This window comes from Tachyglossus aculeatus, chromosome 1, assembly GCF_015852505.1.
Source record: "Tachyglossus aculeatus isolate mTacAcu1 chromosome 1, mTacAcu1.pri, whole genome shotgun sequence".
Classification (NCBI taxonomy): domain Eukaryota; kingdom Metazoa; phylum Chordata; class Mammalia; order Monotremata; family Tachyglossidae; genus Tachyglossus; species Tachyglossus aculeatus.
This window is the reverse complement of record NC_052066.1, coordinates 26,733,478-26,759,836: the sequence shown is the minus strand read 5'-3', so window position 1 is coordinate 26,759,836 and position 26,359 is coordinate 26,733,478. Positions and strand designations below refer to the sequence as shown.

Here is a 26,359-nt window from a genome sequence, read left to right as displayed (position 1 = left end):
ATGCCAACCACTCGCTCAATCCATCAATCAATCAATCAATCATATTTATTGAGCGCTAACTGTGTGCAGAGCACTGTACTAAGCACTTGGGAAGTACAAGCTGGCAACATAAAGAGACAGCCCCTACCCAACAGTGGGCTCACAGTCTAAAAGGGGGAGACAGAGAACAAAACCAAACATACTAACAAAATAAAATAAATAGAACAGATATGTACAAGGAAAATAAATAAATAAATAGAGTAATAAATATGTACAAACATATATCCATATATACAGGTGCTGTGGGGAAGGGAAGGAGGCAAGATGGGGGGATGGAGAGGGGGATGACGGGGAGAGGAAGGAAGGGGCTCAGTCTAGGAAGGCCTCCTGGAGGAGGTGAGCTCTCAGTAGGGCCTTAATCAATCAATCAATCAATAGTATTTATTTAGCATTTACTGGGGTGGACCACTGTATTGTATGGGAGGGTATAAGAGAGTTGCTTATACAGTACTGTTCTAAGTGCTGTGGTAGTAAGAATTATAGTATTTGTTAAGTGCTTACTAAGTTCCAGACAATGTTCTAAGTGCTGGGGTAGATACAAACGAGCCCAGCTGGACACACTCCCTGTCCTACTTGGGGCTCACAACCTCAATCCCCATCTTACAGATGAAGTAATTGAGGCACAGAGAGGTAAAGTGACTTGCCTAAGGTCATACAGAAGACAAGCGGTGGAGCCGGGATTAGCACCCAAGACCTTCTGACCCCCAGGCCCGGGTTTTATCCACTACACCATACTGCTTGATACAACATCATCAGGTCTGATATCATCCCTGTCCGTCAGGCTCACAGCCTGAAGGGGAGGGGGAATAATTTCTGACTTGTACTTCCCAAGCACTTAGTACAGTGCTCTGCACACTGTAAACACTCAAAAAATACGACTGAATGAATGAATGAATGAACTGCTTGGGAGACTACAATATAACAGAGTTGGTAAATACATTCTCTGCCCACAGTGATCTTACAGTCTAGAGGGAAAAGTTCATTCATTCAATTGTATTTATTTATTTATTTATTGAGCGCTTACTGCGTGCAGAGCACTGTACTAAGTGCTTGGGAAGTACAAGTTGGCAACAGAGTCCTGTGTAGGACAGGGTCTGTGTCTGGCCTCATAAAACCTCGTATCTATCCCAGAGATTAGTACATAGCAAATGCTTAATAAATATCATAATGATTTACTAGTTCACTGAACTAACCTATGCCAATTCCCTTAATATTTCTTCACTGGACTGCTTTCCTCCCCACTGACCGGTTCCTTGTCCGGTTACCTGATTGAAATACACTAAGGTGAAGTCACTTTAGCTTTTTTCACAATGAAATTAGTACTCTCTACAACACCCAAAACAGTAGTAGCCTTTTTACTGTTATATTGTACTCTCCCAAGCACTTAGTACGGTGCTCGGCACACAGTAAGCGTTCAATGAATATGATTGAATGAATGAATGAATGAATGAACCAAGGAATTTTGGGTGAGTTGGGATCAATGCAGAAGAAACGCTGAGGTAAAAAATGTACAGCCTTCAGGACAGGGTAGAGTCACAAGGGACAGCATTTGTGGATGGCGACAAAATTGTGGAAGCAGTGTATGTGATGAGGAAGCAGAAATTCTAAAGGAATAGAATATGAAACCAGCGACTATTCAATTAAATAAAGAAGAAATACAATAGAACAAGTGCTACAAGGGATTGTATTCATGGGGAGAGAAATAATGGAGGCAGTGACTATGCAGTTAACATAGATGGAAGAAGTAGCAGTAGATAATGAAGCAGTTGTAGCTATGTTGCCCAATAATGTGGAACATTTTACAGATCTAGCAGAGGAGATAATAGAATGGTAGAGAGCTCACTAAGAAACTATCACCGCTAAGAAGTTGGGTATGATGCCTTTGTATCTGTATCTCATTCCGACAGGGGACACACTGTTAGTTGGAAGTGTGTATCTGAACAGGCAATTTGTAATCTGCTTATTTCATTAAATAGATAGGAACACTCACTGACATTGTTCATTGCGGGAAACATGCAAAAGTACAGCCAAATTCACAAACATTGGCGAAATTTCTACTGTTTTAAGAATGACACAATTTTAAGGATTCTGGATGGGCTTATAGGAGCATGCACATATATTCCAACCTACAGATATATATATGTGGATATGGTCTATACTTTTGCTCTTACTCTTTTTACTCTGTTTCTGCTTACTTTTGCCCTTCTGCATCTTTGTTTCCGTTTATATCACTTTTGTTGCCTTTGGATTTTTTTTTTTCATTTTTCTTGCTCTCTTGCCTGCTTATGTTTCACTCTCTGGGCGAAATTCATGAAAGGGCTAATAGGGAAATATGTTTCGTTGGTAGAATGTTAATGAATGAGTGGCCATTTCTATTCATGGCTAGCATCTTTAAAATTCTAGTGCACTGTTCAGGTGTTAATTGCCAATTTTCTTTATTTATAGATTCAGGACATTCAGAAAAGGGCATAATTGGACATTTATGAAGTGGCAATTTCAAATATCTGGAAAATTCAGAAATTCAGTGATTATCATTGAAATGATTTGTAAACACTGAAAGGAGACACATGACAGTTAGTATTTTTTCAGCAAAATCCTCCCATCAGTTGTTCTGGGCAGGGAATATATCTACCAAATCCGTTATATTGTACTCTCCCAAGTGCTTAGTAAATGCTCAGTGAATGCAATTAATTGATTGATTAATTTTTCTTGAGAATTTGGTCATCTCAACTCTCTGGTTATGCTATTTTTGTGGTATTTGTTAAGTAATAATAATAATAATAATAATGTCATTTATTAATAATAATGTCACTGTTCTAAGCAAGGGGGTAGATTCAGAAGGGTCTGGGTTCTAATTCCACTTCTGTCACTTGTCGGCTGTGTGACCTTGGGCAAGTCACTTCACTTCTCTGGACCTCAGTTACCTCATGAATAAAATGGGGATTAAGACTGTGAGGCCCATGTGAGACATGGACTGTGTCCAACCTGATTATCTTGTATCTACCCCCTTGCTTACTTCAGTGCCTGGCACATAGTGAGCAGTTAACTCAGTGGAGTTAAGTTAAGCGGAGAAGCAGTACGGCTCAGTGGAAAGAGCCCAGGCTTTGGAGACAGAGGTCATGGGTTTGAAACCTGGCTCCTCCAATTGTCAGCTGTGTGACTTTGGGTAAGTCACTCAACTTCTCTGTGCCTCAGTTACCTCATTTGTAAAATAGGGATGAAGACTGTGAGCCCCCGTGGGACAATCTGATCACCTTATAACCTCTCCAGCGCTTAGAACAGTGCTTTCAACATAGTAAGTGCTTAATAAATGCCATTATTATTATTATTATTATTTAGTATAGTGCATCAAACTCAGTGGATACTCAAGGAATATCATTTCTCTTCCTTCTCCTAGGAGTCAGTGGACCTGGGTTCTAATCCTGCTCCTGATACTTGTCTTCTGTATGACCCTGGGCAAGTTGCTTATCTTCTCTGGGTCTTGCAGATGAGACAGGAAATTAAAAGAAATTACAGGGAGAGGAAGCAGCTGAGTATAAGGATATGTACTTATGTGCTGTGTTGCTAAGGTGGGCTAAGTGGATATTATTGTACCCTTGAGAAGCAACGTGGCATAGTGGATAGAGCACAGGCCTGGGAGTTCAAATCCTGGCTCCGCCGCTTGTCAGCTGTGTGGCTTTGGGCAAGTCACTCAACTTCTCTGGGCTTCAGTTACCTCATTTGTAAAATGGGGATTTAAGGCTGTGAGCCCTCCGTGGGACAACCTGATCACGTTGTAACTTCCCCGGTGCTTAGAACAATGCTTTGCATATAGTAAGTGCTTAATAAATGCCATCATTATTATTATTAAGTACCGTGGGGCTGAGGGAGGGGTGAATAAAGGGGGCAAATCCAAGTGCAAGGGAGTGAGAGAAGAGGAAATGAGAGCCTAATCAGGGAAGGCACCTTGGGGGAGATTATCAGGAAGTATGTCTACTAACTCTTTTGTATTGTACCCTTCTAAGTGAGTGGTTAGAACAGTGCTCTAACCATGCACCATTCATTCATTCAATTGTATTTATTGAACACTTACTGTGTGCAGAGCACTGTACTAAGAGCTTGGGAAGTAAAAGTTGGCAACACATAGAGATGGTCTCTACCCAACAATGGGCTCACAGTCTAGAAGGGGGAGACAGACAACAAAACAAAACATGTGGACAGATGTCAAGTCATCAGAACAAATTGATTGATTGATTTACCCTTGATGTATAGACCAGATACTGTCCTTGGCCCATAATTCACTAATTCCACTCTTATCCCACACTTACCCTGTGGCCTGTGGTGTCTGATTCACTCGAAGTTGGACTGAATTGGTGCCTTCATCTGGTTCCTTCCACTGCCTGAAGAAAATGGCCAATCCATCCTGGAAACAATGACAAAGCTCTCGCTAGGCCTCACTTCCCTGGTGCCTTTTCCTAGAGATCCTGGAAATGCAGCTATGGCCTTGACCACAGTAAACTAAACTCCCAGTGGTCAGTGTTTATTAACTAGGAAAGATTAGGGCTTTTCAGGACTTAGACACTCTCTCTTTAGTTCACTGTGGCTAATAAACCTGTCCATTGAAAGGAGATCCTGGCCATCCTTCCCACCTCCAAGCTCACCTCTTTCCTATCACCCGATTCCCTTCTACCTCTCCTACATTCTGTTTTCTCACTAGCTTGTAGCTCATCAGAGCCCTTCTGCCTTAGCTCACAATGTGTTCCTGAGACAGTCATTGTTTGCTGTTTGCCAACACAGTAGCTCAGACACACAGAGGGGGTTAAGAAGACTCCCATCTGCTCCCTCCTTTCATGCAGACCTCTGCTTTTTCCCTTTCACTCCCTCTCTTTCTCTCTCTTTCTCTCTCACTCTTACTCTCTTTCTCTGTCTTTGAACATCCACACAGAAAAAAAAATCAGTTGCTAATTAGAGCGGGAGAGTGAAACTGAAAGAGGGGAGCTGAGAAGAATCCTCCTTCCATGCAAATCAATCCGCCTCTAAAAGCATGAAAAGGAGAGAGCCTTTCTTCAAAAGAAATGGGAGGGTGTTATTTTGACAAAATAAGCAACAAAGGTCCCTCCAGTTGAAAAAGAGGTGCTTTTTTCTAACCTTCCACTATGAAGCAGGGTCTGGGGCGGGGGCGAGGAGGAGAGAATAAGCAGCAGAAAGGAAGAGAGTTTTTTGTCAACTCCCACTGCTAGCCTTCCTCTGCTCCCCCTTCTCTTATCTTTTCCATCCTTTCAATAGTTCCAGTCTACAATGGCTTCTATTATGAGGACCGTTAAGTGTATCATTTTAGTTGATAATTTTTTGTTCAGATTGACAGTGAGTGTGAAAACAGGAGGCTTCTCTTTCTAATGGGGGAGACTTTGGGAGAGGGTCTTCGGGTAGCAAGAGCAGCTGAATTCCCAATAAAAGGAGTGAGAGGAAAATGTCCCCAGGAAGAAAACCAGCCCAGTCTTTGGGAGGCATTCTTTTCTTCTCTGTCTTTCTTTTCCTCCCCGCAGTTGTTTTCCGTGGCAATTCCAGCGCCCGTTCTTGTTCCAGCTCATCAAATCTCCTAGGCCTCTGAGTGGAATGTCGGTTTACCCTTCCATGCTGGTGGGCAGTGACAAAATAGAATGTTTCTGACCCCATGCCTCTTTCTGACTGGTATCATTCAGCTGTCCTTTGCTTCCCAAGCCCATCTTTCAATTAAAAAAAAAAAAAAGACACCTTATTCCCATGGAAAGCATGTCTCTGCAACATTAGCTGCTCGGGTACTACCAAGCGCTGAAGATCGACTATGTTGGATAATTCATTTTGTAAAATGGCAGAAATTCAGGCTCCAGGTCAATTTTAATTATTACGAATTCACTCCACTTCGCTATCACTCAGCGTGGCCTAGTAGAAAGTGATTGGGCCTGGAAGTCTGGAGATATAATCCTGGTTCTGCCACCTGCCTGCTGTGTGAGCTTTTCCACATCACGTAATTTCTCTCTGCCTCCATTTCCTCATCTGTAAAATGAGGATAAAATGTCTGTTCTCCCTCCTCCTTAAGAATCTTAGGCCTATTTGGGACAATGACTATCTGATTTGATTGTACTGGGACTGCCACAATACTTAGCACATAGTAAGCCCCCCAGTATATACTACATTTATCATAATTTAGCTCTCTTTTCCATTTAACAACTCTTTTATTCCTCCCTCCTGAACTCCCATGCTTAGACTCCCCTCCAACATTTTTAAACCTTCAACTCCCTTTGTTCCTCTCAAGCCAACCTACTCTTTGTGTCCTGCTCTCGTGTCTCCTCCCACTAACTTCTTGCTCGCATCCTCCCCGCTGTCTAGACTTCCCCTCCTTTCTCACCCTACAGATGACTGCTCTCCCTATTTCAACGTCCTTTTGCTATCCACATCCTTCCATAGCCCTATCCCACTTTGTTCTAATCTTTCCAAGTTATGCCCCTTCCTGCTGCTACTTCAGAACTTATGCACGACCAAAATATTTGATACTCTCAAACTTCCATAGAACTATGAACTTTTCTGTTATTTTCTTCTCCCTCAAATATATACTTTAGTGTCTGTCACCCTCCACAGGAATATATGCTCATGCCTCCTGCTACAACTAATTATAGTGTTTGTTAAGCTCATACTAGGTACCAACCGCTGTACTAAGAGCTGCCGTAGATACGAGATAATAATAATGATGATGATGTCATTTATTAAGTGCTTACTATGTGCAAAGCACTATTCTAAGCACTGGGGAGGTTGCAAGGTGATCAGGTTGTCCCACGGGAGGCTGAGATGATTTTATTGTACTTGTCCTTGGGTTTAAATCCTCTTAATCGATTGATAGCTTCTCAGTTTCACATACTGGCTCCTCTTCCTCTTATCCATTTACTATATTTGTTCCAAAAGGCCCTGTCCTCTGTTCTTCTCACTCTATATTTCCTCTGATGGGGAGCTCACTCACTCACATGATTTTTTACCACCACTCCAAGGATAAGTTCTGAATCTAGCACTCTATCCCTGCCTTCTCTTTTAGCCTACAATCTGGCATCTTCTTGTGCCTGTAGTACATCTCCACCCAGTTATTCCACTGAAACTTCAAAACTCACATGTCTTCCAGTAAGTTGCTCAATTTCCCTGCCCATCCTCTTCTCCTCCTACCATTTCCACCCCTGCCCAGTAACATCACCATCCTCCCTGTTCTAGAAGTCCCTAAAGTTGGGGCCACTATGACTTTTCTCTGTCTTTTCATTCTTGCATTCTTGAATTCTTGAATTCTTTCATTCAGTCTATTGCCGAATCCTGTTAGTTCTTCCTGCATAGTATCTCTGAAATCAGTCCCTTCCTCTATCCCCCGATCCCAGATCTAATCATATTGTGACTAGATTTTTGCATCAGTCAGCTCCTCTCTGGCTCTGTGCCTTCATCTTTCCCAACCTCCAATCTACACTACACTCTTCAGTACAGATCATCTTGTTGGAATCCAAAGGGTCAAAAATGTCAGTTGGCCAGCCCAGGGGCTAAATTTCCAAGTGGGGATTTGGGCCACCAGAGGATATTTTCCATAATGGGCTTGGGGCATTAGGGGATTTAAGGAATTCAGATCTGCCCCATTTAGACTAGCATTCATCCTTTCAAAATTCCATTGGAAGGAACAAAAACCAATTAAAAATGCTCCAGCCTCTACTCAATCTAATAATCAATCTATCAATCAATGGTATTTATGGAGAAGTATCATGGCCTGGTGGAAAGAACACTGACCTGGGTTGTAATCAATCAGTTAGTGGCATTTACAGAAAGATTGCTGTGTGAAGAGCTGTGTGCTTGGGAAGATACAATAAAACAGAGTTTGTAGACAGGTTAGCCCTGCAATCCTAGATCAGCCACTTGTCTGTCGTATGACTGAGCAAATGATGATGATGAAGATAATAACAGTAATAATATTTAAGTACTTACCATGTACCAAGTTCTGTACTAAGTGCTAGGGTAGATACAAGATCATCAGTTTGGGCACAGTAATTGTTCAATATGGGGCTCCTGGTCCAGGTAGGAGGGAGAACAAATACTAAATCCCCTTTTTACAGATGAGGAAACTGAGTCAAAGAAAAGCAAAGTGACTTGCCCAAGGTCACACAGCAGGCACTTGACAGAGCAGGGATTAGAACCCAGATCCTCTGATTTCCAGGCCAGTGGCCTTTCCACTAGGCCATGCTCCTTCTCAAATCACTTAACTTCTCTGTGCCTTAGTTTCATCATCTGTAAAAAGGGGATTCAGTATCTGTTCATTCAATCGTATTCATTGAGCACGTACGGTGTGCACAGCACTATATTAAGTGCTTGGGGGAGTATAATAGAACAATAATCAGGCACATTCCCTGCCCACAATGATCGTACATTCATTCATTCATTCAATCATATTTATTGAGTGCTTACTGTGTGCAGAGCACTGTACTAAGCACTTGGGAAGTGCAAGTTGGCAACATATAGAGACGGTCCCTACCCAACAACAGGCTCACAGTTTAGAAAGGGGAGACAGACAATAAAACAAAACATGTGCACAGGTGTCAAGTCGTCAGAACAAATAGAATTAAAGCTAAATGCACATCATTAACAAAATAAATAGAATAGTAAATATGTACGAGTAAAATAAATAGAGTAATAAATCTGTACAAACATCTATACAGGTACTGTGAGGAGGGGCAGGAGGTAGGGTGGGGGGATGGGGAGGAGGAGAGGAAAAAGGGGGCTCAGTCTGGGAAGGCCTCTTGGAAGAGGTGAGCTCTCAGTAGGGCTTTGAAGGGAGGAAGAGAGCTAGCTTGGCGGATGTGTGGAGGGAGGGCATTCCAGGCCAGGGGGAGGATGTGGGCTGGGGGTCGACGGCGGGACAGACCAGAACGAGGTACAGTGAGGAGGTTAGCGGCAGAGGAGTGGAGGGTGCCGGCTGGCCTGGAGAAGGACAGAAGGGAGGTGAGGTAGGAGGAGCGAGGGGATGGACAGCCTTGAAGCCGAGAGTGAGGAGTTGAAGGGGGAGACAGACATTAATATAAATAAATTACGGATATGTACATACGGACTGTGGGGCTGGGAGTGGGGATGAACAAAGGTAAGTCAGGGTGACACAGAAGGGAGTGGGAGAAGAAGGAAGGACTCAGGGAAGGCCTTTTGGAGGAGATAGGCCTTCAATAAGGCTTTGAAGGAGGGGCAAGTAAATGACTGTTTGACTGGAGAAGGGAGGGTGTTTCAGGGCAGAGGCAGGACATGGGCTGGGGTCGGCGGTGAGACAGATGAAATCAAGACACAGTGAGAAGGTTATCATTAGAGGAATGAAGTGTGCAGGCTGGGTTCTACAAGGAGAGTAGCGTGGTGACATAGGAGGGGGCAAAGTGATGGAGTGTTTTGAAGCCAACGATGAGGAGTTTTTGTACTAAGTCCTTGGGAAAGTACAAAATAATTGGAAGACATTGATAGACAACTTCCCTGCCCACAAGGAATTTACAGTCTAATGAGGGAGACTGACACTAAAATAAATTACAGCTAAGGTGAACAATAATATATAAAGATTTGGCTATAACAGATGTGGTGTGGGGGTGGAGTGAGTGCACAGTCAATGAAGAAGGAAAGGAAAATAGTGGGGGGAGAAGAGAGATTAGTCAGGGAAGACTTCCTGAAAAAGATGTGATTTTAGCAAGACTTCAACGACTGAGAGAGTGGTGGTCTTTCAGATGTGAAGAAGATTGTTCCAGGGAGAATGGAGCTGAGAGTAAGCAGTCCAGGGTGAGAGAGATGTGATCAAGGCACAGTAAGAAGCTTGGATTTAGAGTAGCGAAGTGTGTGGGCTGGGTTGTAGTGGGAGAGCAGAGAGGGTAGGTTGGAGAGAGAGAGCTGATTGACTGCCTTTGTCGAGATGTGGCAGTTCTTAGAAGACAGTGGGGTTACCAGGCTGGAGTTTAAAGCCAATCTTGGCTCATCATCCTTCTGACAAATTGAAAAAAGTTATTCCCTTTGGCCTGCCTTCTCCCCAGTGTCCTACCTCCTTCTCTGGGCCTTTTCATCTCCCAGAGCCTCACTCAGGCCCCTGGACAATAGAACCCTTGGGAAACACAGTGAGAGGCTTTTGTCTCCATGTTGACTTTTCATCTGGTCCCACAGGCAACAAACAAGCTTGCCAAAGTTAACATGACCTGGGGTTAGCTCCCTGATGGTTCCTCTCTCACTACCATCCCTGTTACCTTTCTGTTGCTAATAAGGATTTAAGCAAATAAAACTTTTCTCTCTGGAAGCATTTATTCTGGGGAGACAGGAGCTCTATTTTTCCCTTTGGGAAGGGGAGCTCTAGAGAGAGGGGAGAAGAAAAATTGGTGGGTGGGTATCGCATCCTGGCAAGTTCACCTTTGAGTTGTAGCCAGATCTAGAGTGTCAAAGAAATCTCGGGACATGAGACAGCTGGAAACGGATCTTTGGGAGTTGGCTGGGATTGAGGGAGGAGAGTATTTAGTAAGCTAATCGTTCCCAGTGGAGAGCCGCCCACGGCTTAACTGGCCCTTGGAAATTAGAAAAGCAAAGAGTGCTCAGACACTGAATAGGGCCAGAAGAGAGGAATGTAGACTAAATCCACCCACAGGCTTTACAGACTCTCTCCCCAGTTCATTCATCCATTCATTCATTCAATCGTATTTATTGAGCACTTACTGTGTGCAGAGTGCTGTACTAAATGCTTGGGAAAGTACAATACAACAATAAACAGTGAAATTCCCTGCCCACAGTGAGCTTGACATTTAGAGCAGGGGAGACAGACATCAAGAGAAGCAGCATAGCTCAGTGAAAAGAGCACGGGCTTGGGAGCCAGAGGACATGGGTTCTAATCCTGGCTCCACCACTTGTCAGCTGTGTGACTTTGGGCAGGTCACTTATCTTCTCTGGACCTCAGTTACCTCATCTGTAAAATGAGGATTTTAACTGTGAGCCCCATGTGGGACAACCTGTTCACCTTGTAACCCCCCCAGCACTTAGAACAGTACTTCGCACATAGTACTTAACAAATGCCATCGTTATTATTAATACAAATGCTTAATGCTTAATTAAGCGCTTAGTACAGTTCTCTGCATACAGTAAGCATTCAATAAATACGAATGAATCCAAATAAATAAAATTCCAGGTATGTACATAACTGCTGTGGGGCTGGGAGGGGGGAAGAGAAAAGGGAGCAAGTCAGGGCAAAGCAGAAGGAAGTGGGAGATGAGGAAAAATGGGGCTTAGTCTGGGAAGGTCTCTTAGAGGAGATGTGCCTTCAGTGAGGCTTTGAAGAGGGGGAGAGTAATTGTCTGTCGGATTTTAGGAGGGAGGGCATTCCAGGCCAGAAGCGGGACATGGGCTAGGGGTTGGTGGTAAGACAGGGGAGATGGAGGAGCAGTGAGAAGGTTAGCACTAGAGGAGCAAAGTCTGCAGGCTGGGTTGTAGAAGGAGAGAAGTGAGGTGAGGTAGGAGGGGGCAAGGTGATGGAGGGCTTTAAAGCCAGTGGTTTAACATATCCAATGGTTGGACATCGCATCTCATTTCTTTTTTCATCCCTCTGCTGCAGAATAACCAGGCCATGGACAACTTGGGGTGGTTTGGGCCAGGCATGGTCAGAAGGTTGAGAGCTGCTAGTGAGTTGACTGTGTAGTGGAAAGACATTCATCTGGGCTGGGTCATCTGGTGGGGTCTGAAGCAGCTTGGGCTAGTGGATACAGCACTAGCCTGGGAGTCAGAAGGACCTGGGTTCTAATCCCAGCTCTGCCGCTTGTCTGCTGTGTGACTTTGGGCAAGTCACTTCACTTCTCTGGGTCTCAGTTGCCTCATCTGTAAAATGGGGATGAAGAGTGTGAGCTCCATGTGGGACAGGGACTGTGTCCAACCTGATTAACTTGTATCTGCCCCAGCACTTAGAACAATACTTGGCACATAGTAAGCGCTTAAGAAGTGAGCCCGCTGTTGGTTAGGGACTGTCTCTATATGTTGCCAACTTGTAATAACGATGGCATTTATTAAGCGCTTACTATGTGCAAACCACTGTTCTAAGCACTGTGGAGGTAACAAGGTGATCAGGTTGTCCCATGGGGGGCTCACAGTCTTCATCCGCATTTTACAGATGAGGTAGCAGGCACAGAAAAGTTGAGTGACTTGCCCAAAGTCACACAGCTGACAATTGGCTGAGATGGGATTTGAACCCATGACTTCTAGACTCCCCTTCTAGACTGTGAGCCCGCCCCTTCTAGACTGTGAGCCCCCCTTCTAGACTGTAAGCCCACTGTTGGGTAGGGACTGTCTCTATATGTTGCCAATTTGTACTTCCCAAGCGCTTAATACAGTGCTCTGCACACAGTAAGCGCTCAATAAATACGATTGATTGATTGATTGACTTCTGACTCCAAAGCCCATGCTTTTTTCACTGAGCCATGCTGCTTCTTTACTTCTCAAGTGCTTAGTACAGTGCTCTGCACACAGTAAACGCTCAATAAATACAATTGAATGAATGAATGAAGTACCATAATAATAGTAATTATTATTATCATTATTAAATAACTTGAGTGCCGGGCAGCCTGGATCTGACTCCCCACATCTGGGCCTGCGACTTCCAAGTCATCCATCTTGGAGACTTTGAAATCTCATCTCCTGCCAGAGTAATAATAATGATTGCAATATTTCATTAAGCATATACTATGTGGCAACAACAGGCTAAGCACTAAGGTAGATATAATATAATAATAATGATGGCATTTATTAGGCACTTACTATGTGCAAAGCACTGTTCTAAGCGCTGGGGGGATACAAGGTGATCAGGTAGTCCCACATGGGTCTCACAGTCAGTCCCCATTTTACAGATGAGGTAACTGAGGCACAGAGAAGTTAAGTGACTTGCCCAAAATCACACAGCTGACAATTGGCAGAGGCAGGATTTGAACCCATGACCACTGACTCCAAAGCCCGTGCTCTTATCTTATTAATCTCCTACTATAGCCCAATCCTGCATACTTCCATCTTCTTATGCCAACCTACTCACTTTACCTCAATTGCTCCTACCTCATTGCCAACCTCTGGCCCTTGTCTACCCTCTGGTCTGGACCTCCCTCTCCCTTTAAATGTGCCAGACCATCACTCTCCCCACCTTCAAAAAAACGCTTTTAAAATCACATCTCCTCCAGGAAGCACCCCCTTAAGGGTTGCTTATGCTCTTGTACTCCCCCTAGTATTTAGTACAGTGCTCTGCCCACAGTAAGCAACCCCCAAATACCATCGATTGATGGATTGATGTGGCAGAGGATAAGAACGGGTTCGTAGTGCTGTGGGGCTGGGGGTAGTGTGAATGTCAAAGTGCTGAAGGAGATGGGAGGGGGAGGAAAGCCAGCTGGGGTGGATGGCAGAAAGAGAACATCGCCAGATGCTGCAGTGAGAAAGGAAAACTAGAAAGGGAGAGTCAATGAGAAGAAATAGCTTGTCCCAGGCGGAGTAGGCATTTCTTCTGATGTTACCCTCATTTCCTCTTCTCCCACTCCCTTCAGCATTGCCCTTGCACTTGGATTTGCTCCCTTTTATTTACCTTTTATTTTGGTGAAGCAGTGTGGCTTAGTGGAAAGAGCCTGGGCTTGGGAGTGAGAGGTCATGGGTTCTAATCCTGCTTCTGCCACTTGTCAGCTGTGTGACATTGGGCAAGTCACTTAACTTCTCTGTGCCTCAGTTCCCTCATCTGTAAAATGCGAATGAAGTCTGTGAGCCCTACTTGGGACACCCTGATTACGTTGTATCTTCCCCAGTGCTTAGAACAGTGCTTTACACATACTAAGTGCTTAACAAATGCCATCAGGCTCAGTCTGGGAAGGCCTCCTGGAGGAGGTGAGCTCTCAGTAGGGCCTTGAAGGGAGGAAGAGAGCTAGCTTCGCAGATGTGGGGAGGGAGGGCATTCCAGGCCAGGGGGAGGATGTGGGCCAGGGATCGACGGTGGGACAGGTGAGAATGAGGTACGGTGAGGAGATTAGCAGCAGTGGAGCGGAGGGTGCGGGCTGGGCTGGAGAAGGAGAGAAGGGAGGTGAGGTAGGAGGGGGCGAGGTGATGGACAGCCTTGAAGCCCAGGGTGAGGAGTTTCTGCCTGATGCGCAGATTGATTGGTAACCACTGGGGATTTTTGAGGAGGGGAGTAACATGCCCAGAGCGTTTCCGGACAAAGACAATCCGGGCAGTGGCATGAAGTATGGATTGAAGTGGGGAGAGACACGATGATGGGAGATCAGAGAGGAGGCTGATGCAGTAGTCCAGACGGGATAGGATGAGAGCTTGAACGAGCAGGGTAGCAGTTTGGATGGAGAGGAATGGGCGGATCTTAGCAATGTTGCGGAGCTGAGACTGGCAGGTTTTGGTGACGGCTTGGATATGAGGGGTGAACGAGAGAGCCGAGTCGAGGATGACACCAAGGTTGCGGGCTTGTGAGATGGGAAGGATGGTAGTGCCGTCAACAGTGATGGGAAAGTCAGGGAGAGGACAAGGTTTGGGAGGGAAGACAAGGAGTTCAGTCTTGGACATGTTGAGTTTTAGGTGGTGGGTAGACATCCAGATGGAGATGTCCTGAAGGCAGGAGGAGATATGAGCCTGGAGGGAGGGGGAGAGAGCAGGGGCAGAGATGCAGATCTGGGTGATGGAACCCAGTTCTACATCTCTACTACTGCTACTGTTAATATTATTATTACTGCTATTACAATTATTACCTCTATTGCTGTTACTACTACTACTGATAGTGATACTACTACTACGACTACTACCAATTATGATGATGAGGGTGATTGTGGAATTTGTTAAGTACTTACTGTGTGCCAGGCAATATACTAAGTGCTGGGGGGATACAAGAACATCAAGTTGACACCGTCCTACATGGGACTCACAGTTTCAATCCCCCTTTTCCAGATGAAGTTACTGAGGTACAGAGAAGTGAAGTGACTTACCCAAGTTCACACAGCAGATAAGTGGTGGAACTGGGATTAGAACCCACGACCTTCTGACACACAGGCCCTTGCTCTATCTGCTCTGCCACACTACTGTTACTTCTGTTGCTGCCACTGCCACGATTACTAGTGCTACTATTACAATCCTCTTTATTTCACCTTTAACAGAACTTTGAACCAATGTTGTAATATATCATAGTTTCCAATTTTCCAATGCCACTCCCATCTTCATTCTCTCACATTAATGCTCGATTACACTAGGATAAGTTTTTCAAAAGTAGATCCTAGGTAACCTAAATCTGCTCTACTGGTAACATTGGGAATGGTGTTTGCAGTATTTGTTAACCATTTACTCTGTGGCAAGGACTTTCCCAAACACTGGGGCAAACAAAATAAAATCAGATCAGAGTGGCTGCCTCAATTGCAGCTCAATCTAACTAGGAGGGAGAATTGATATTTAACCCCCATTTTATCAGATGAGGAAAATTAGGCTCGGAGACGTTAAGCAACTTGTTCGAGGTCACATAGTAGACAGAGGCGGGATTAGAACCCACATCTCCTGACTCCAAGTCCCAGGCTCTCTCCAGTGAGTCATTCCACCTGCCGAAGGAAGGGAGCTGGACTGGATGATTCCTTCAGTTCACTTTTAACTCAAGAATTTCATGCTTGTCTTCTATCCCCTAGAGCCTAGGCCAGTGTACAGATCTAAGGCAGTAACCATCAGGGCAATATTGTGTGGGGCAAGGAGGAGAAGGACATGATGGAGCAGAAGAAACAGGGAAAGGAGCCTGGCAGAATTAAATTGGAGAGACTTCTGTCCAGTAGAAGGCCCAACTGACCCTTACCAAGCTCTTTAAAATATTGGCCCATGCAATTCTCATATGATCTCTTCAAGGAGATTAAAAATTCTTGGGCTTTCAAATGCATTTGCTGCATTTTGAGTCTTACCTCAGAAAATGACTTTTACCTCATAATCTGTGCTCATTTCTACCACTGGGTGGAACAGGTTGGCTAATTTTCCCTCTTGGCCAACTTGTTGCAGTGCACTGGAAGTCTGAGACACTCAAGCTAAAAGGGGAGGGGGCATGGAAGAGAAGAGAAAAGTAATATTTCTTCAATTATGCCTTAATGAAGATATCCATTAACACTTGTAATAATTTCACAGGAAAGACACACAGGCAAGACCCGTTTTTTTTTTTAACTGTTATTGGTTTAAGCGGCAGTCTTAATTACTGATTATAAAGGAGAACATTTCTGTAGGAAAGAGAGTTTTCCTTTTTCACTTGTGGTGTTATAACCACCTTTCTTGGCCATAGATATGGGTCATGCAAAACAACAGATGGATCATTCATTCATTCATTCAATCGTATGTATTGAGCGTTTACTGTATGCAGAGCACTGTACTAAGCGCTTGGGAAGTACAAGTTGGCAACATATAGAGACGGTCCCTACCCAACAGTGGGCTCACAGTCTAGAAACAGTTGAAAGGTTGCAGCAAATGTCAATGTCTGCCATATCCTTTGTTTGCTGAACCGTGCCTGGAAAGCTAGGATCCAGTACAATGGAGATCATACCAGAATACCATCCTGCTGGAATGTCCTGTGGAGCATCTTGGTTCTCCCCTTCAAGACTGTAAGCTAGTGTGGTCAGAGAATGTGTGCCTCTATTGTTGTAGTTTACTCTCCCAAGCTCTTAGTACAGTGCTCTGCACACATTAAGCGTTCAATAAATACCATTGACTGGTTGGCTCGAGCCCCAAGCCACATGCTGGTGGAGGTTTGCAGCTGGGGAATCCCAGAAGGCTCCTTAGCAGCTCTGAAAGGTTAACCTGGGGGTGTCCTCAATCTTTAGGTTAAGCCTGGTCTGTGGATCATTTCCCCATTTGCTCTGACCGTCTGTTTTTCTTCCCCCTCTCCTACTACTCCTCCCTTCTCTATATGTCTTCTCCTCTTGCTCCCATTAATAACTCCACGTGCCTCATTAGAGATTCATTCAGAACTGGTCCTGAAGGAGCATAAATCTGAGGTCTAATTGGGCTGAGGGCAAGTGCAGGCATAAATCAGTTTTTTCTTCCAACCAACCAGCCTGGACTGGTGTTCAGATTCAGCCGGCCGTGGTAGGCCCCAGTGCTCGCCTGGATTTAGGAGCACCACCTTACTGTCTCGGATACCACGGAAAACAAGCAGGCTTGAGTTTGAAAGGGCGAACTACAGTGTTGCTTTGGAGACTGGCCCTTTCCTCGTTAAAGACTACTCTAATAATAATTATGGTACTTGTTAAGCGCTTACTGTCTGCCAAGCACTGTTCTGAGTGCTGGGGTAGATGCAAGTTAATCAGGTTGGACATAGTCCCTGTCCCCACATGGGGCTCATAACCTTAATCCCCATTTTTCAGATAAGATCAGTGAGGCCCAGAGAAGTGAAGTGACTTGCCCAAGGTCACACATCAGACACGTGGTGGAGCCAGGATTAGAATCCAGGTCCTTCTCACCCTCAGTCCCATGCTCTATCCATTATGCCATAGGCCTGGAGAGCTGGTCTTTCAGAGCCTGAACTCTCAGAAATAATAATAACGATGGCATTTTTTAAGCGCTTACTATGTGCAAAGCACTGTTCTAAATGCTGGGGAGGATACAAGGTGATCAGATTGTCCCACATGGGGCTCACAGTCTTAATCCCCATTTTACAGACGAGGTAACTGAGGCACAGAGAAGCCAAGTGACTTGCCCAAGGTCACACAGCTGACAAATGGTGGAGCTGGGATTTGAACCCATGACCTCTGACTCCCAAGCCCATGCTCTTTCCACTGAGCCACGCTGCTTCTCCAATTAAAATGAGCCACCACTCCAATCCTAGAGAGCCAAACTGTGAATTCATTGCAACGGGTAGTGGATGGTGGGGGAGAGCTAGCATACCGAACCAGGAGGAAACAGGGGGATTTCTCTGGTTTTGAAGGCTATGTTTCATCGCTCTGAACAATAACCTGTGCATGAACTTAGAAAAAATTGCAAAAGACCCAAAAGTCTAAGGAGAAAGTACGTAGAATGTGAAATGCGTGCTACCTCCTTATAGCCTCTCAGGCAGAGTTGAGGAACTCAAAGTGTGGAATGAGTTTTTACATCTTTGGTAACAAACTGAAGAATCCTCTCTGACCTGGAAATAATAGTAGACATGTTTTTCAAGACAAAAGGGTCTAAGGGTTATTTTTATTTGTAATTGCATTGCTTGGAAGGAGACATGGGGTGAGAACATGTGAGAAGGCTTTCCTTTGGGCTGGTTTGTTGCATTCAAAAGGCAGGGAACATTCCACCTGGAGAAGCAGTGTGGTGTAGTGGAAAGAGCACAGGCTTGGGAGGCAAAGGACTTGGGTTCTAATCCCAGCTCCTCCACTTGTCTGTTGTTTGAAATCCGGCAAGTCAGTTTCCTCATCTGTAAAATGGGGATTTAGTCCTATTCCCTCCTACTTAGAATGTGAGCCCCAAGTGGAACAGGGACGGTGTCCACCTAAGTATCTTGTATCTACCCTAGTGCTAACTGCAGTGTTTTTTACCTAACTTAATTTCACAGAATGTCTCAATTTCTTCATCTTATAAAATGAGGATTCTGTCCCTGTTCTAATAATAATAATGAATAATAATAATAATAATAAAATTGTGATATTTGTTGAGCATTCATTATGTGTCAGACACTGAACTAGGAATTGGGGTGGATGCAGATAATCAGGTTGGACATGGTCCATGTCCCCACATGAGGTTCACAGTCTTAATCCCCATGTACTTCCCAAGCACTTAGTACAGTGCTCTGCACACAGTAAGCGCTCAATAAATACGATTGAATGAATGAATGAATTAATTAATTAATTTAACAAATACCATGAAAAAACACATTCCTTACCTTTCCCTCCCCCTCACTCATTTCCCCCTTCTTCCACTCCTCTTTCTTTCCCGTTCTATTGTCTCCTCTTTTTCTTCCAACTTCTATTCATCTATGTTTTTCTCACTCCTTTCATCTGTATATTTGTGGGTGGAGATCATGCCAACTCAAAAACTATCATTGATTGTCTGATGATACCCTCTCTCCCCTCTTCTCGTCTTCTTTCTTCCTTCTTCTCCCTGGAATTCTCTTTCACCCTCCCTCCTACCATTTGTTTCTCTTCTTCTTTCACTAATAATAAATATGGTACTTGTTAAGACCTTACCAAACACCAAGGGCTGAGATAGATAAAATACAATCAGATCAAACACAGTTCCCTCTGTCCCTGTAACAAAGTCTAAGAAAGGGGGAGAAGAGTTTTTCAATCCCAATTTTACAGATGAGAAAACTGAGCCACAGAGATGTCAAGTAACTTGCCCAAGTTCACACAGCAGGCAATGTCAGAGTGGGGATCAGAACCCCAGTCTCCTAACTCCCAATCTTATGCTCTTTCTGCTGGACTATGCAGGTCCTCTTTCTCTGCCTTTTTCCTTTCTCTCTCTCTCTCTTTCTCTCTCTCCCCATATTTCTCTCTCTCTTCCTTTCCACATTGTCATCCATTCTTTCCCCTCTCTCCCAACCTCTTTTAATGAGACCTTTGGTGGGTCATATTGATTCTGAGTTTTAAAAAACCCACATTGATTTTCTGAGGGACAATTCATGATCTTATTTAAAAATGTAGGAATAGAGCCATTTCAGAAAGTGTTGACTTTATTCTATTGAGTTAGCAGTCGATGTTAGAAACTTTCTGCAAGAGCTAAAGTGCCTGGGGACCTTTGATGTTGCCTCTAATGAGGAAGGTGGCTAAAGGCTCATTTTGCTTTCATAAAGCTTAAGGTTTAGGAACATAAGCAGGCTCAAGCTGATGATTGATTGGCTCCATCTCATCTTTCATCACTGCACGCAGGCAGGGAGTTATGAAAATGGTTATGGGATAGAGGCTGGAATTGAAGAGGGCTGGAGTAAGAATTGGGCAATCATGCAAATCATCACCAGCCCCCTGGCTCAGCACCTGAAAGAAGTCATAGAAATTGATGCAGCCCTGCAGTTGTGGTCTCTCTGATGTTGCTCTCCACCATCAGATGCAACATGGCTAAAAAACCAGTAAGGTGGAGAAGGTTTGTTGGATCATATGGCACCAACCCAGTTTCATTCTGTGGTTGGGCAAAGGGGAATCAACTGAGTGCAGACTTGGGTCATCATAATGGGATGATAAATGTTGATTTAATTCAACATACCCCATGAATTGTTTTAGGTTGGAACTTTCTGAAGACCTTCTGTCTCTGTATATGAACCGAAATGAAGCCTTAAACACAGTGGTAATTTTGTCCAATCTGATTAGTTTTTATCTACCCCAGCGCTTAGTACAGTGCCTGGCAGTCAATCATATTTATCAAGCACTCACTGTGTGCACAGCACTGTACATAGAACTTGGGAAAGTATAATATAATGGGGTTTGTAGACACATTCCTCGTCCACAAAGAGCTTACAGTCTAGAGGAGCTTACAGTTTAGAGGAAAATAGCAAGTGCTAACAAATACAATTCTTTTAAAATGTATTTGTTAAGTGCTTAGCATGTGTCAATTACACAGTATTTACTAAATACCTAGTTTGCTTATTACATAGTACACAATATGTAATAAAAACTGAGGCAAATACAAGATAATCAGTTTGAGCTTATCCCTATGGGACTCATAGTTTAATAGCAGGTAGAGAAGCAGCATGGCTCAGTGGAAAGAGCCCAGGCTCGGGAGTCAGAGGTCATGGGTTCTAATCCTGGCTTGTCAGCTGTGTAATTTTGGGCAAGTCACTTAAACTTCTCTGTGCCTCAGTGACCTCATCTGTCTAATGGGGATGAAGACTGTGAGCCCCACGTGGGACAACCTGATTACCTTGTATCTACCCCAGCACTTAGAACAGTGCTTGGCACATAGTAAGCGCTTAACAAATGCCAACATTATTATTATTATTATAGAATATGCTGATAGAACATCCCCATTTTACAGATGAGGAAACTGAGGGATGGAGAAATTAAGTGACTTGCCCAAGGTCACATAGCAGGCAAGTGACTGAACTAGGGTTATAAATGAGGTCCTGTGAGTATCAGCCCTATGTTCTTTCCACATGGCCACGCTGCTTCTTCACTGACATTTGCCAAGGAGACTAAATTGCAAAATGTTAAGCGCCCCTGGCCAAGAGGAAGACAGATATAAAAATGGAATTAAGTGGTTTGGAATTAAGTGGGCAGGAAACAAGCTGATATTCAATATGGAAAGCAGGATAAACTTGCTACTTGTTTATCAAACACAGTTTTTCCACTCGGAGGAACTAGGGAGGAATTGAGGTGTGCTGAAATGACAGCCTGGAGTTTAGATAAGAACTTGTGCTGGACATATCCCGGGGCTGTTCTGGGCAGCTCATAAAATAGAATAAGAAAGCTTTCAAAAACACTTGATTTCATGATTGGATTACAGCAATGGTAAAGATGTAGCTATCTCACATGTGGAGAGGACATGTGAGTGAAGAAAGAAGTTGGCAAGGCCCCAGGAATGGTGCCGTAAACTGAACAGGGCCTGAGTTCTAATCCCAGCTCCACCACTTGTCTGCTGTGTGACCTTGGGCAAGTCACTTAATTCTCTGGGTCTCAGTTACCTTATCTGCAAAATGGAGATAAAGGCTTTGAGCCCCATGTGGGACATGGACTGTCCAAACTGATTAGCTTATATTTACCCCAGCACTTAGAACGGTGACTGGCACATAGTAAATGCTTAACAAATACCATTGAAAACACAAATAAACACCACCCCGCTCTGAAACCAGCCACACTGTGGCTCAATTTGAAATGGGCGTTACTGATTGACAGAGAAACATCAAAGGAGTTTGATGAGGTCTGTGTGTCTAGATATATTTAGAAATTGTGAAGTTTTATGAATGGATGTTTGGCCATGAACAGGCCAATGTGGAGTCCACAGCCCCAGTTCCATTAGATGCACGAAAATTGTTGTCCTTTGGTAAATACACCAACCAAAGGCCAAATCAGTGAGGAGGTTGGGGTCCTGGAAAAGCAACTTCTGGAAATAGAGTAATCTTCATCTTCATCAGCATCACCATTGTCATCATCATCATTAATGGCTTTTACTGAGCGCTAAACTATGCAGAACACAGTACTAAGCACTTGGAAGCGTAATTATAACAGAGACCTTAAGGGAAACAAGGAAAAGCATTTTCACTGTGAGAGCATTTTTGAATTATAGAGTTAGAAGGGAAATCATAAAAGCTCCATCCTCGGGCAGCTGAACTAGATCTCTTCTGAGATTTCTGTTGATGACATTTCTGGGAAAGGGAATAATCTGAAAATGGAATAGGTCTATTATAAATAGCAGTAAACTTACATGGTAGTAGTAACCTTTACTGAGCATCTACTCGGTATGGTTCACTAGACTAGCCAATTGGGAATTAGAGAAAGAAGAAATGATACATTTTCTACCTTCAAGGTTTCACTCTCATAGGAGACAACCCTACCTGCCAGCATTTTCTTTCCCTGATCTTATAATAATAATAATTATGCTACTTGTTAAACACTACTATGTGCCAAGCACTGTTCTAAGCCCTGGGGTAGATACAAGTTAATCAGGTTGGACACAGTCCCTAACCCACATGGGGCTCACACTCTTAATCCCCATTTTACAGATGAGGGAACTGAGCCCCAGGGAAGTGGAGTGATTTTGCCAAGGTCACCCAGCAGACATGTACCAGATTTGAACCCAGGTCCTTCTGACTCCTAGGCCTGTGCTCTATCTATTATGCCACACTGCTTCTCTTTTCTTATGTGTCTCCTTGTTGCTCAGCCTTTCCTTCTCTCCCATTATTCCCCTAGTTACCTGGCTCAGTTTTAAGGGTCCCCTTTGCTTAAATATTGGACCTGAAATTGCAAGTCCAATTTAATAAATGCTACCTAGCCATATCCTACCTCACTGTTCTCTCCAGACTACTTCTCCAAGCTTTGCTGGTGCTTATTGGGAGTTCCAAGTCTAGCTAATAGGCAGACGGACCAGCACATTTGATTTTTCCGTTGAATTCTCATTTGCTGATCTCGTCAGTCAATTGGTCAGTGAATCATGTTTATTGAGTGCTCACTGTGTGCAGAGCACTGTACTAAGTGCTTGGGAGAGTAAAAATATAACAATAAACGGACACATTCCCTGCCCACAACCGTGTAGAGGGAAAGTTTCTTGAGTGTAAGTATTCTATAGGGACTATGAAAATCTTTGCATGGTTTTGGCATTTGTGGAGAAGGAGCATCAAAGTTAGATTCTTCAGGGAATGGGAAAGTCATCAGTTTGATGCTAGGGCAGGACTCCAGGCAAAAGTGTCACTTCTGGAGATGGTAATTTGCTGCTTCAATTATGGTGGAAAACTGCTGTTGAACAATAATAATAAGTATAGTGATGGCATTTGTTGAGCACTTACTATGTGCCAAGCAGAACATTTGCATGTTGCCTTGAATCTGTCTGGGAGCAAAGACCGTTATTGATACCCAGCTTTGCATCTGAAACATGCTTCTTTTGTTCTGACTAGAGAGAGAGTTCTTGGGCTGGCAGTCTGGGAGGGCAGGATTCATGTAGAAAAGCTCGCATTTCAGACTTAACAGGGCTGAGAAACATCAAGTGTCCTGGAATGCTCACAGAGTAAAAACTTAAGTGCCAGTGGAAAATCCCCAAGTGCTGGAGCACTTTTCTCTTTGACTTGAGTTACTTTTTATTGAATATGGTATGCGGAAAAGTTATCCATTACACGTTTGGAGACTGTGCTCCTGAAATGTCCATTACTTTATTACCACCTCATGGGCCCAAGTCAATGGTGACCCCAAATAAAATTCAATTCCCCCATTTTCAAGTTCCATTTCATGAAAAATAAGTACTGCTGTGTCCTGCATATAGCCCATCCTAAATTACTATTATTCATCCTTCTCCAGACTCCTGTGTTCCCATTCCTTGTTACCTGCTCCCACCACCCAGTTGCTTTTCACAATTTTCTGCCTATTTGTATCCCTCCTCCCCTCCCCCATCGCCAGGGTAAGTTTAAACGTTTAATCCTAGCATAATTAAAATTGCATTAGGGTGTGAATTTAGTTCAAGCTTCATTTCCCATCATTCCCTATTTTCCTCCTAGATTAATCACCATTCCATCCCTTGATTTCCCTGGATTTCCTTTTCTTCCCCCTCCATTCCTTTTGCTTCCCCTTCTCATTCTCATCTTGCCCTGATAACCCAAACTCGCTGATACCCAAATGGCATGGGGAAAGTGGGGACTTAGCAGACATTAAAAATGGGAGCCACCTGCTTGGCAAATAGATCAGTTCCTTTATTCCTCTCCTTTCTGCCTCAGCTCAGCTGGTTGGAGGAGGACAGGAGGAGGAGGGGGTGGTTGCCACTGTTAATCTAGTTAGTTCAGCATCAGCTATGCCTTCTACTACACAGTGTGTCTAATTAAGCCCACAAGAAAGTTAGGTAAAGAAAAGAAAGATGCTTCTCGAGTATAAAGAAAAAAAAACCACTTCAACATATTCCAAACAATACACCATATTCCCCTTCCAGTTTTGAGTGACAGAAAAATTATATTTAGACTATTTTTAAACTAGAATCATAGGAAGGAGGGAAATTTAGTGATTGGTTTCTTAGTGGGGGTCATATAATATAAAATCTTTAAAAATAAGGATCAGGTTTTCAGAAATCTGATTGCTGCCTTGAAGGTTTATGCAATGTTCTTTTTTTTCCCCTTCAGAAATCCAAATTTTCCCCAACTTAAGAGAAGGGACCAGTTTTCCGGTGACTTTAGGGAACCTTTCCATAATGTCTAATCTACAAATTTGAAAACTTTTTTGGGTAATGAAAAGTCCCAAAAGAAGCGAACTCTGTCTCAGTATCTCCAAATGTAAAATGAGGTCTAACCTCATCCCATCTGGCAGGGATCTGGTGAAGATAAAAGCAGGGATAGAAGCAAAGTAGCCAGGTAGATAGAGCATGAGCCTGAGAGTCAGAAGGACTTGGGTTCTAATTCTGACTCCGCCTCTTTCAGTCATTCATTCAATTGTATTTATTGAGTGCTTACTGTGTACATAACACTGTACTAAGCACTTGGGAAGTATAAGTTGGCAACATATAGAGATGGTCCCTACCCAACAACGGGCTCACAGTCTAGAAGGGGTAGACAGACAACAAAACAAAACATGTAGACAGGTGTCAAAATCATCAGAACAAATAGAATTATAGCTATATGCACATCATTAACGAAATAAATAGCATAGTAAATATGTACAAGTAAAATAGAGTAATAAATCTGTACAAATATATACAAATGCTGTGGGGTGGGGAAGGAGGAGAGGAACCTCAGGCAAGTCACTTCACATCTCTGGGCCTCCCTTACCTCATCTGTAAAATGGGGAATAAGATTCTGAGCCCAGTGTGAGACATGAACTGCGTCAAACCTATATCCACCCCAGAGCTTAGAACACTGCCTTCCAAATAGTAAGCGCTTAACAAATATTTAAAAAACTGCATTGAGCTCAGAAAACTGTGCTACATAGAATGGAGATGTTATTATAACTCGATTATAATTGTTATCCCAAAGCCTATCAGAATCACTGCATAGCGCATCTCATTTCAACTGAGGCAGTTCTTCAATTGACCACATCTGAATCGACTACAATTAAATGCACAGACTGCTTCCTCCATTCATACATTCCTGCAAATGAAGTGTTTTCGGGAATTCACGATAACCGAGCGTCACCTAGAGTTAAGAATAGATGAAGGAGAAAATGGCCACAGAGAAAACATTGACTGAAATCTCCTTCTTTAAAGGTTGCTTTTTGGCTTAACGGGGGTTAATTTGCAAAGGATATTTAGAGGGAAAAAAAACAAAATGAATTTATGAGGACAGCAATTTTGTCCCTTCCTCACTCCCTGTCCAGTTAAATAATGGTTTACATTTTTGCTCAACTCTCCAAGCAACCAGGCTTTTCCTGCCAACTTGGCTAAGTTGTTCAAAGTACAATTGGTTTCTCACAATTGCTTTATCCTTAACAAAAGAACAATCTCCATCTCAGCAATGCTCTTATCAGGATGGAGGGAGATTGCATACCGTATCTTGATGTGAGAGGTTTGGCTGCACGAATTCACCAATTTAATTCCCAAAGCAGAAATGAAAGCCAGGCCCTTGCTTTGCTTTAACTCTCCTAGGGCCTCAAATAATAGAGAGACTTTGGGACCACAGAATTCTGCTCTTCCCTCCTTCTCCCTTCTCCATGACCTCCTGGAGAGATCAGGTCCAAGGAAGGTTCAATTCCCTCCACCCTAGCCATGGGACACCTTT

At 43.6% G+C, this 26,359-nt stretch overlaps 1 protein-coding gene across 2 annotated transcripts in view; it reads left to right on the top strand.

The window, feature by feature from the left end:
• The window catches only part of EPHB1 (EPH receptor B1), a 717,470-nt gene that overhangs the window by 300,515 nt on the left and 390,596 nt on the right, over positions 1 to 26,359 (top strand). The window lies entirely within an intron of this gene.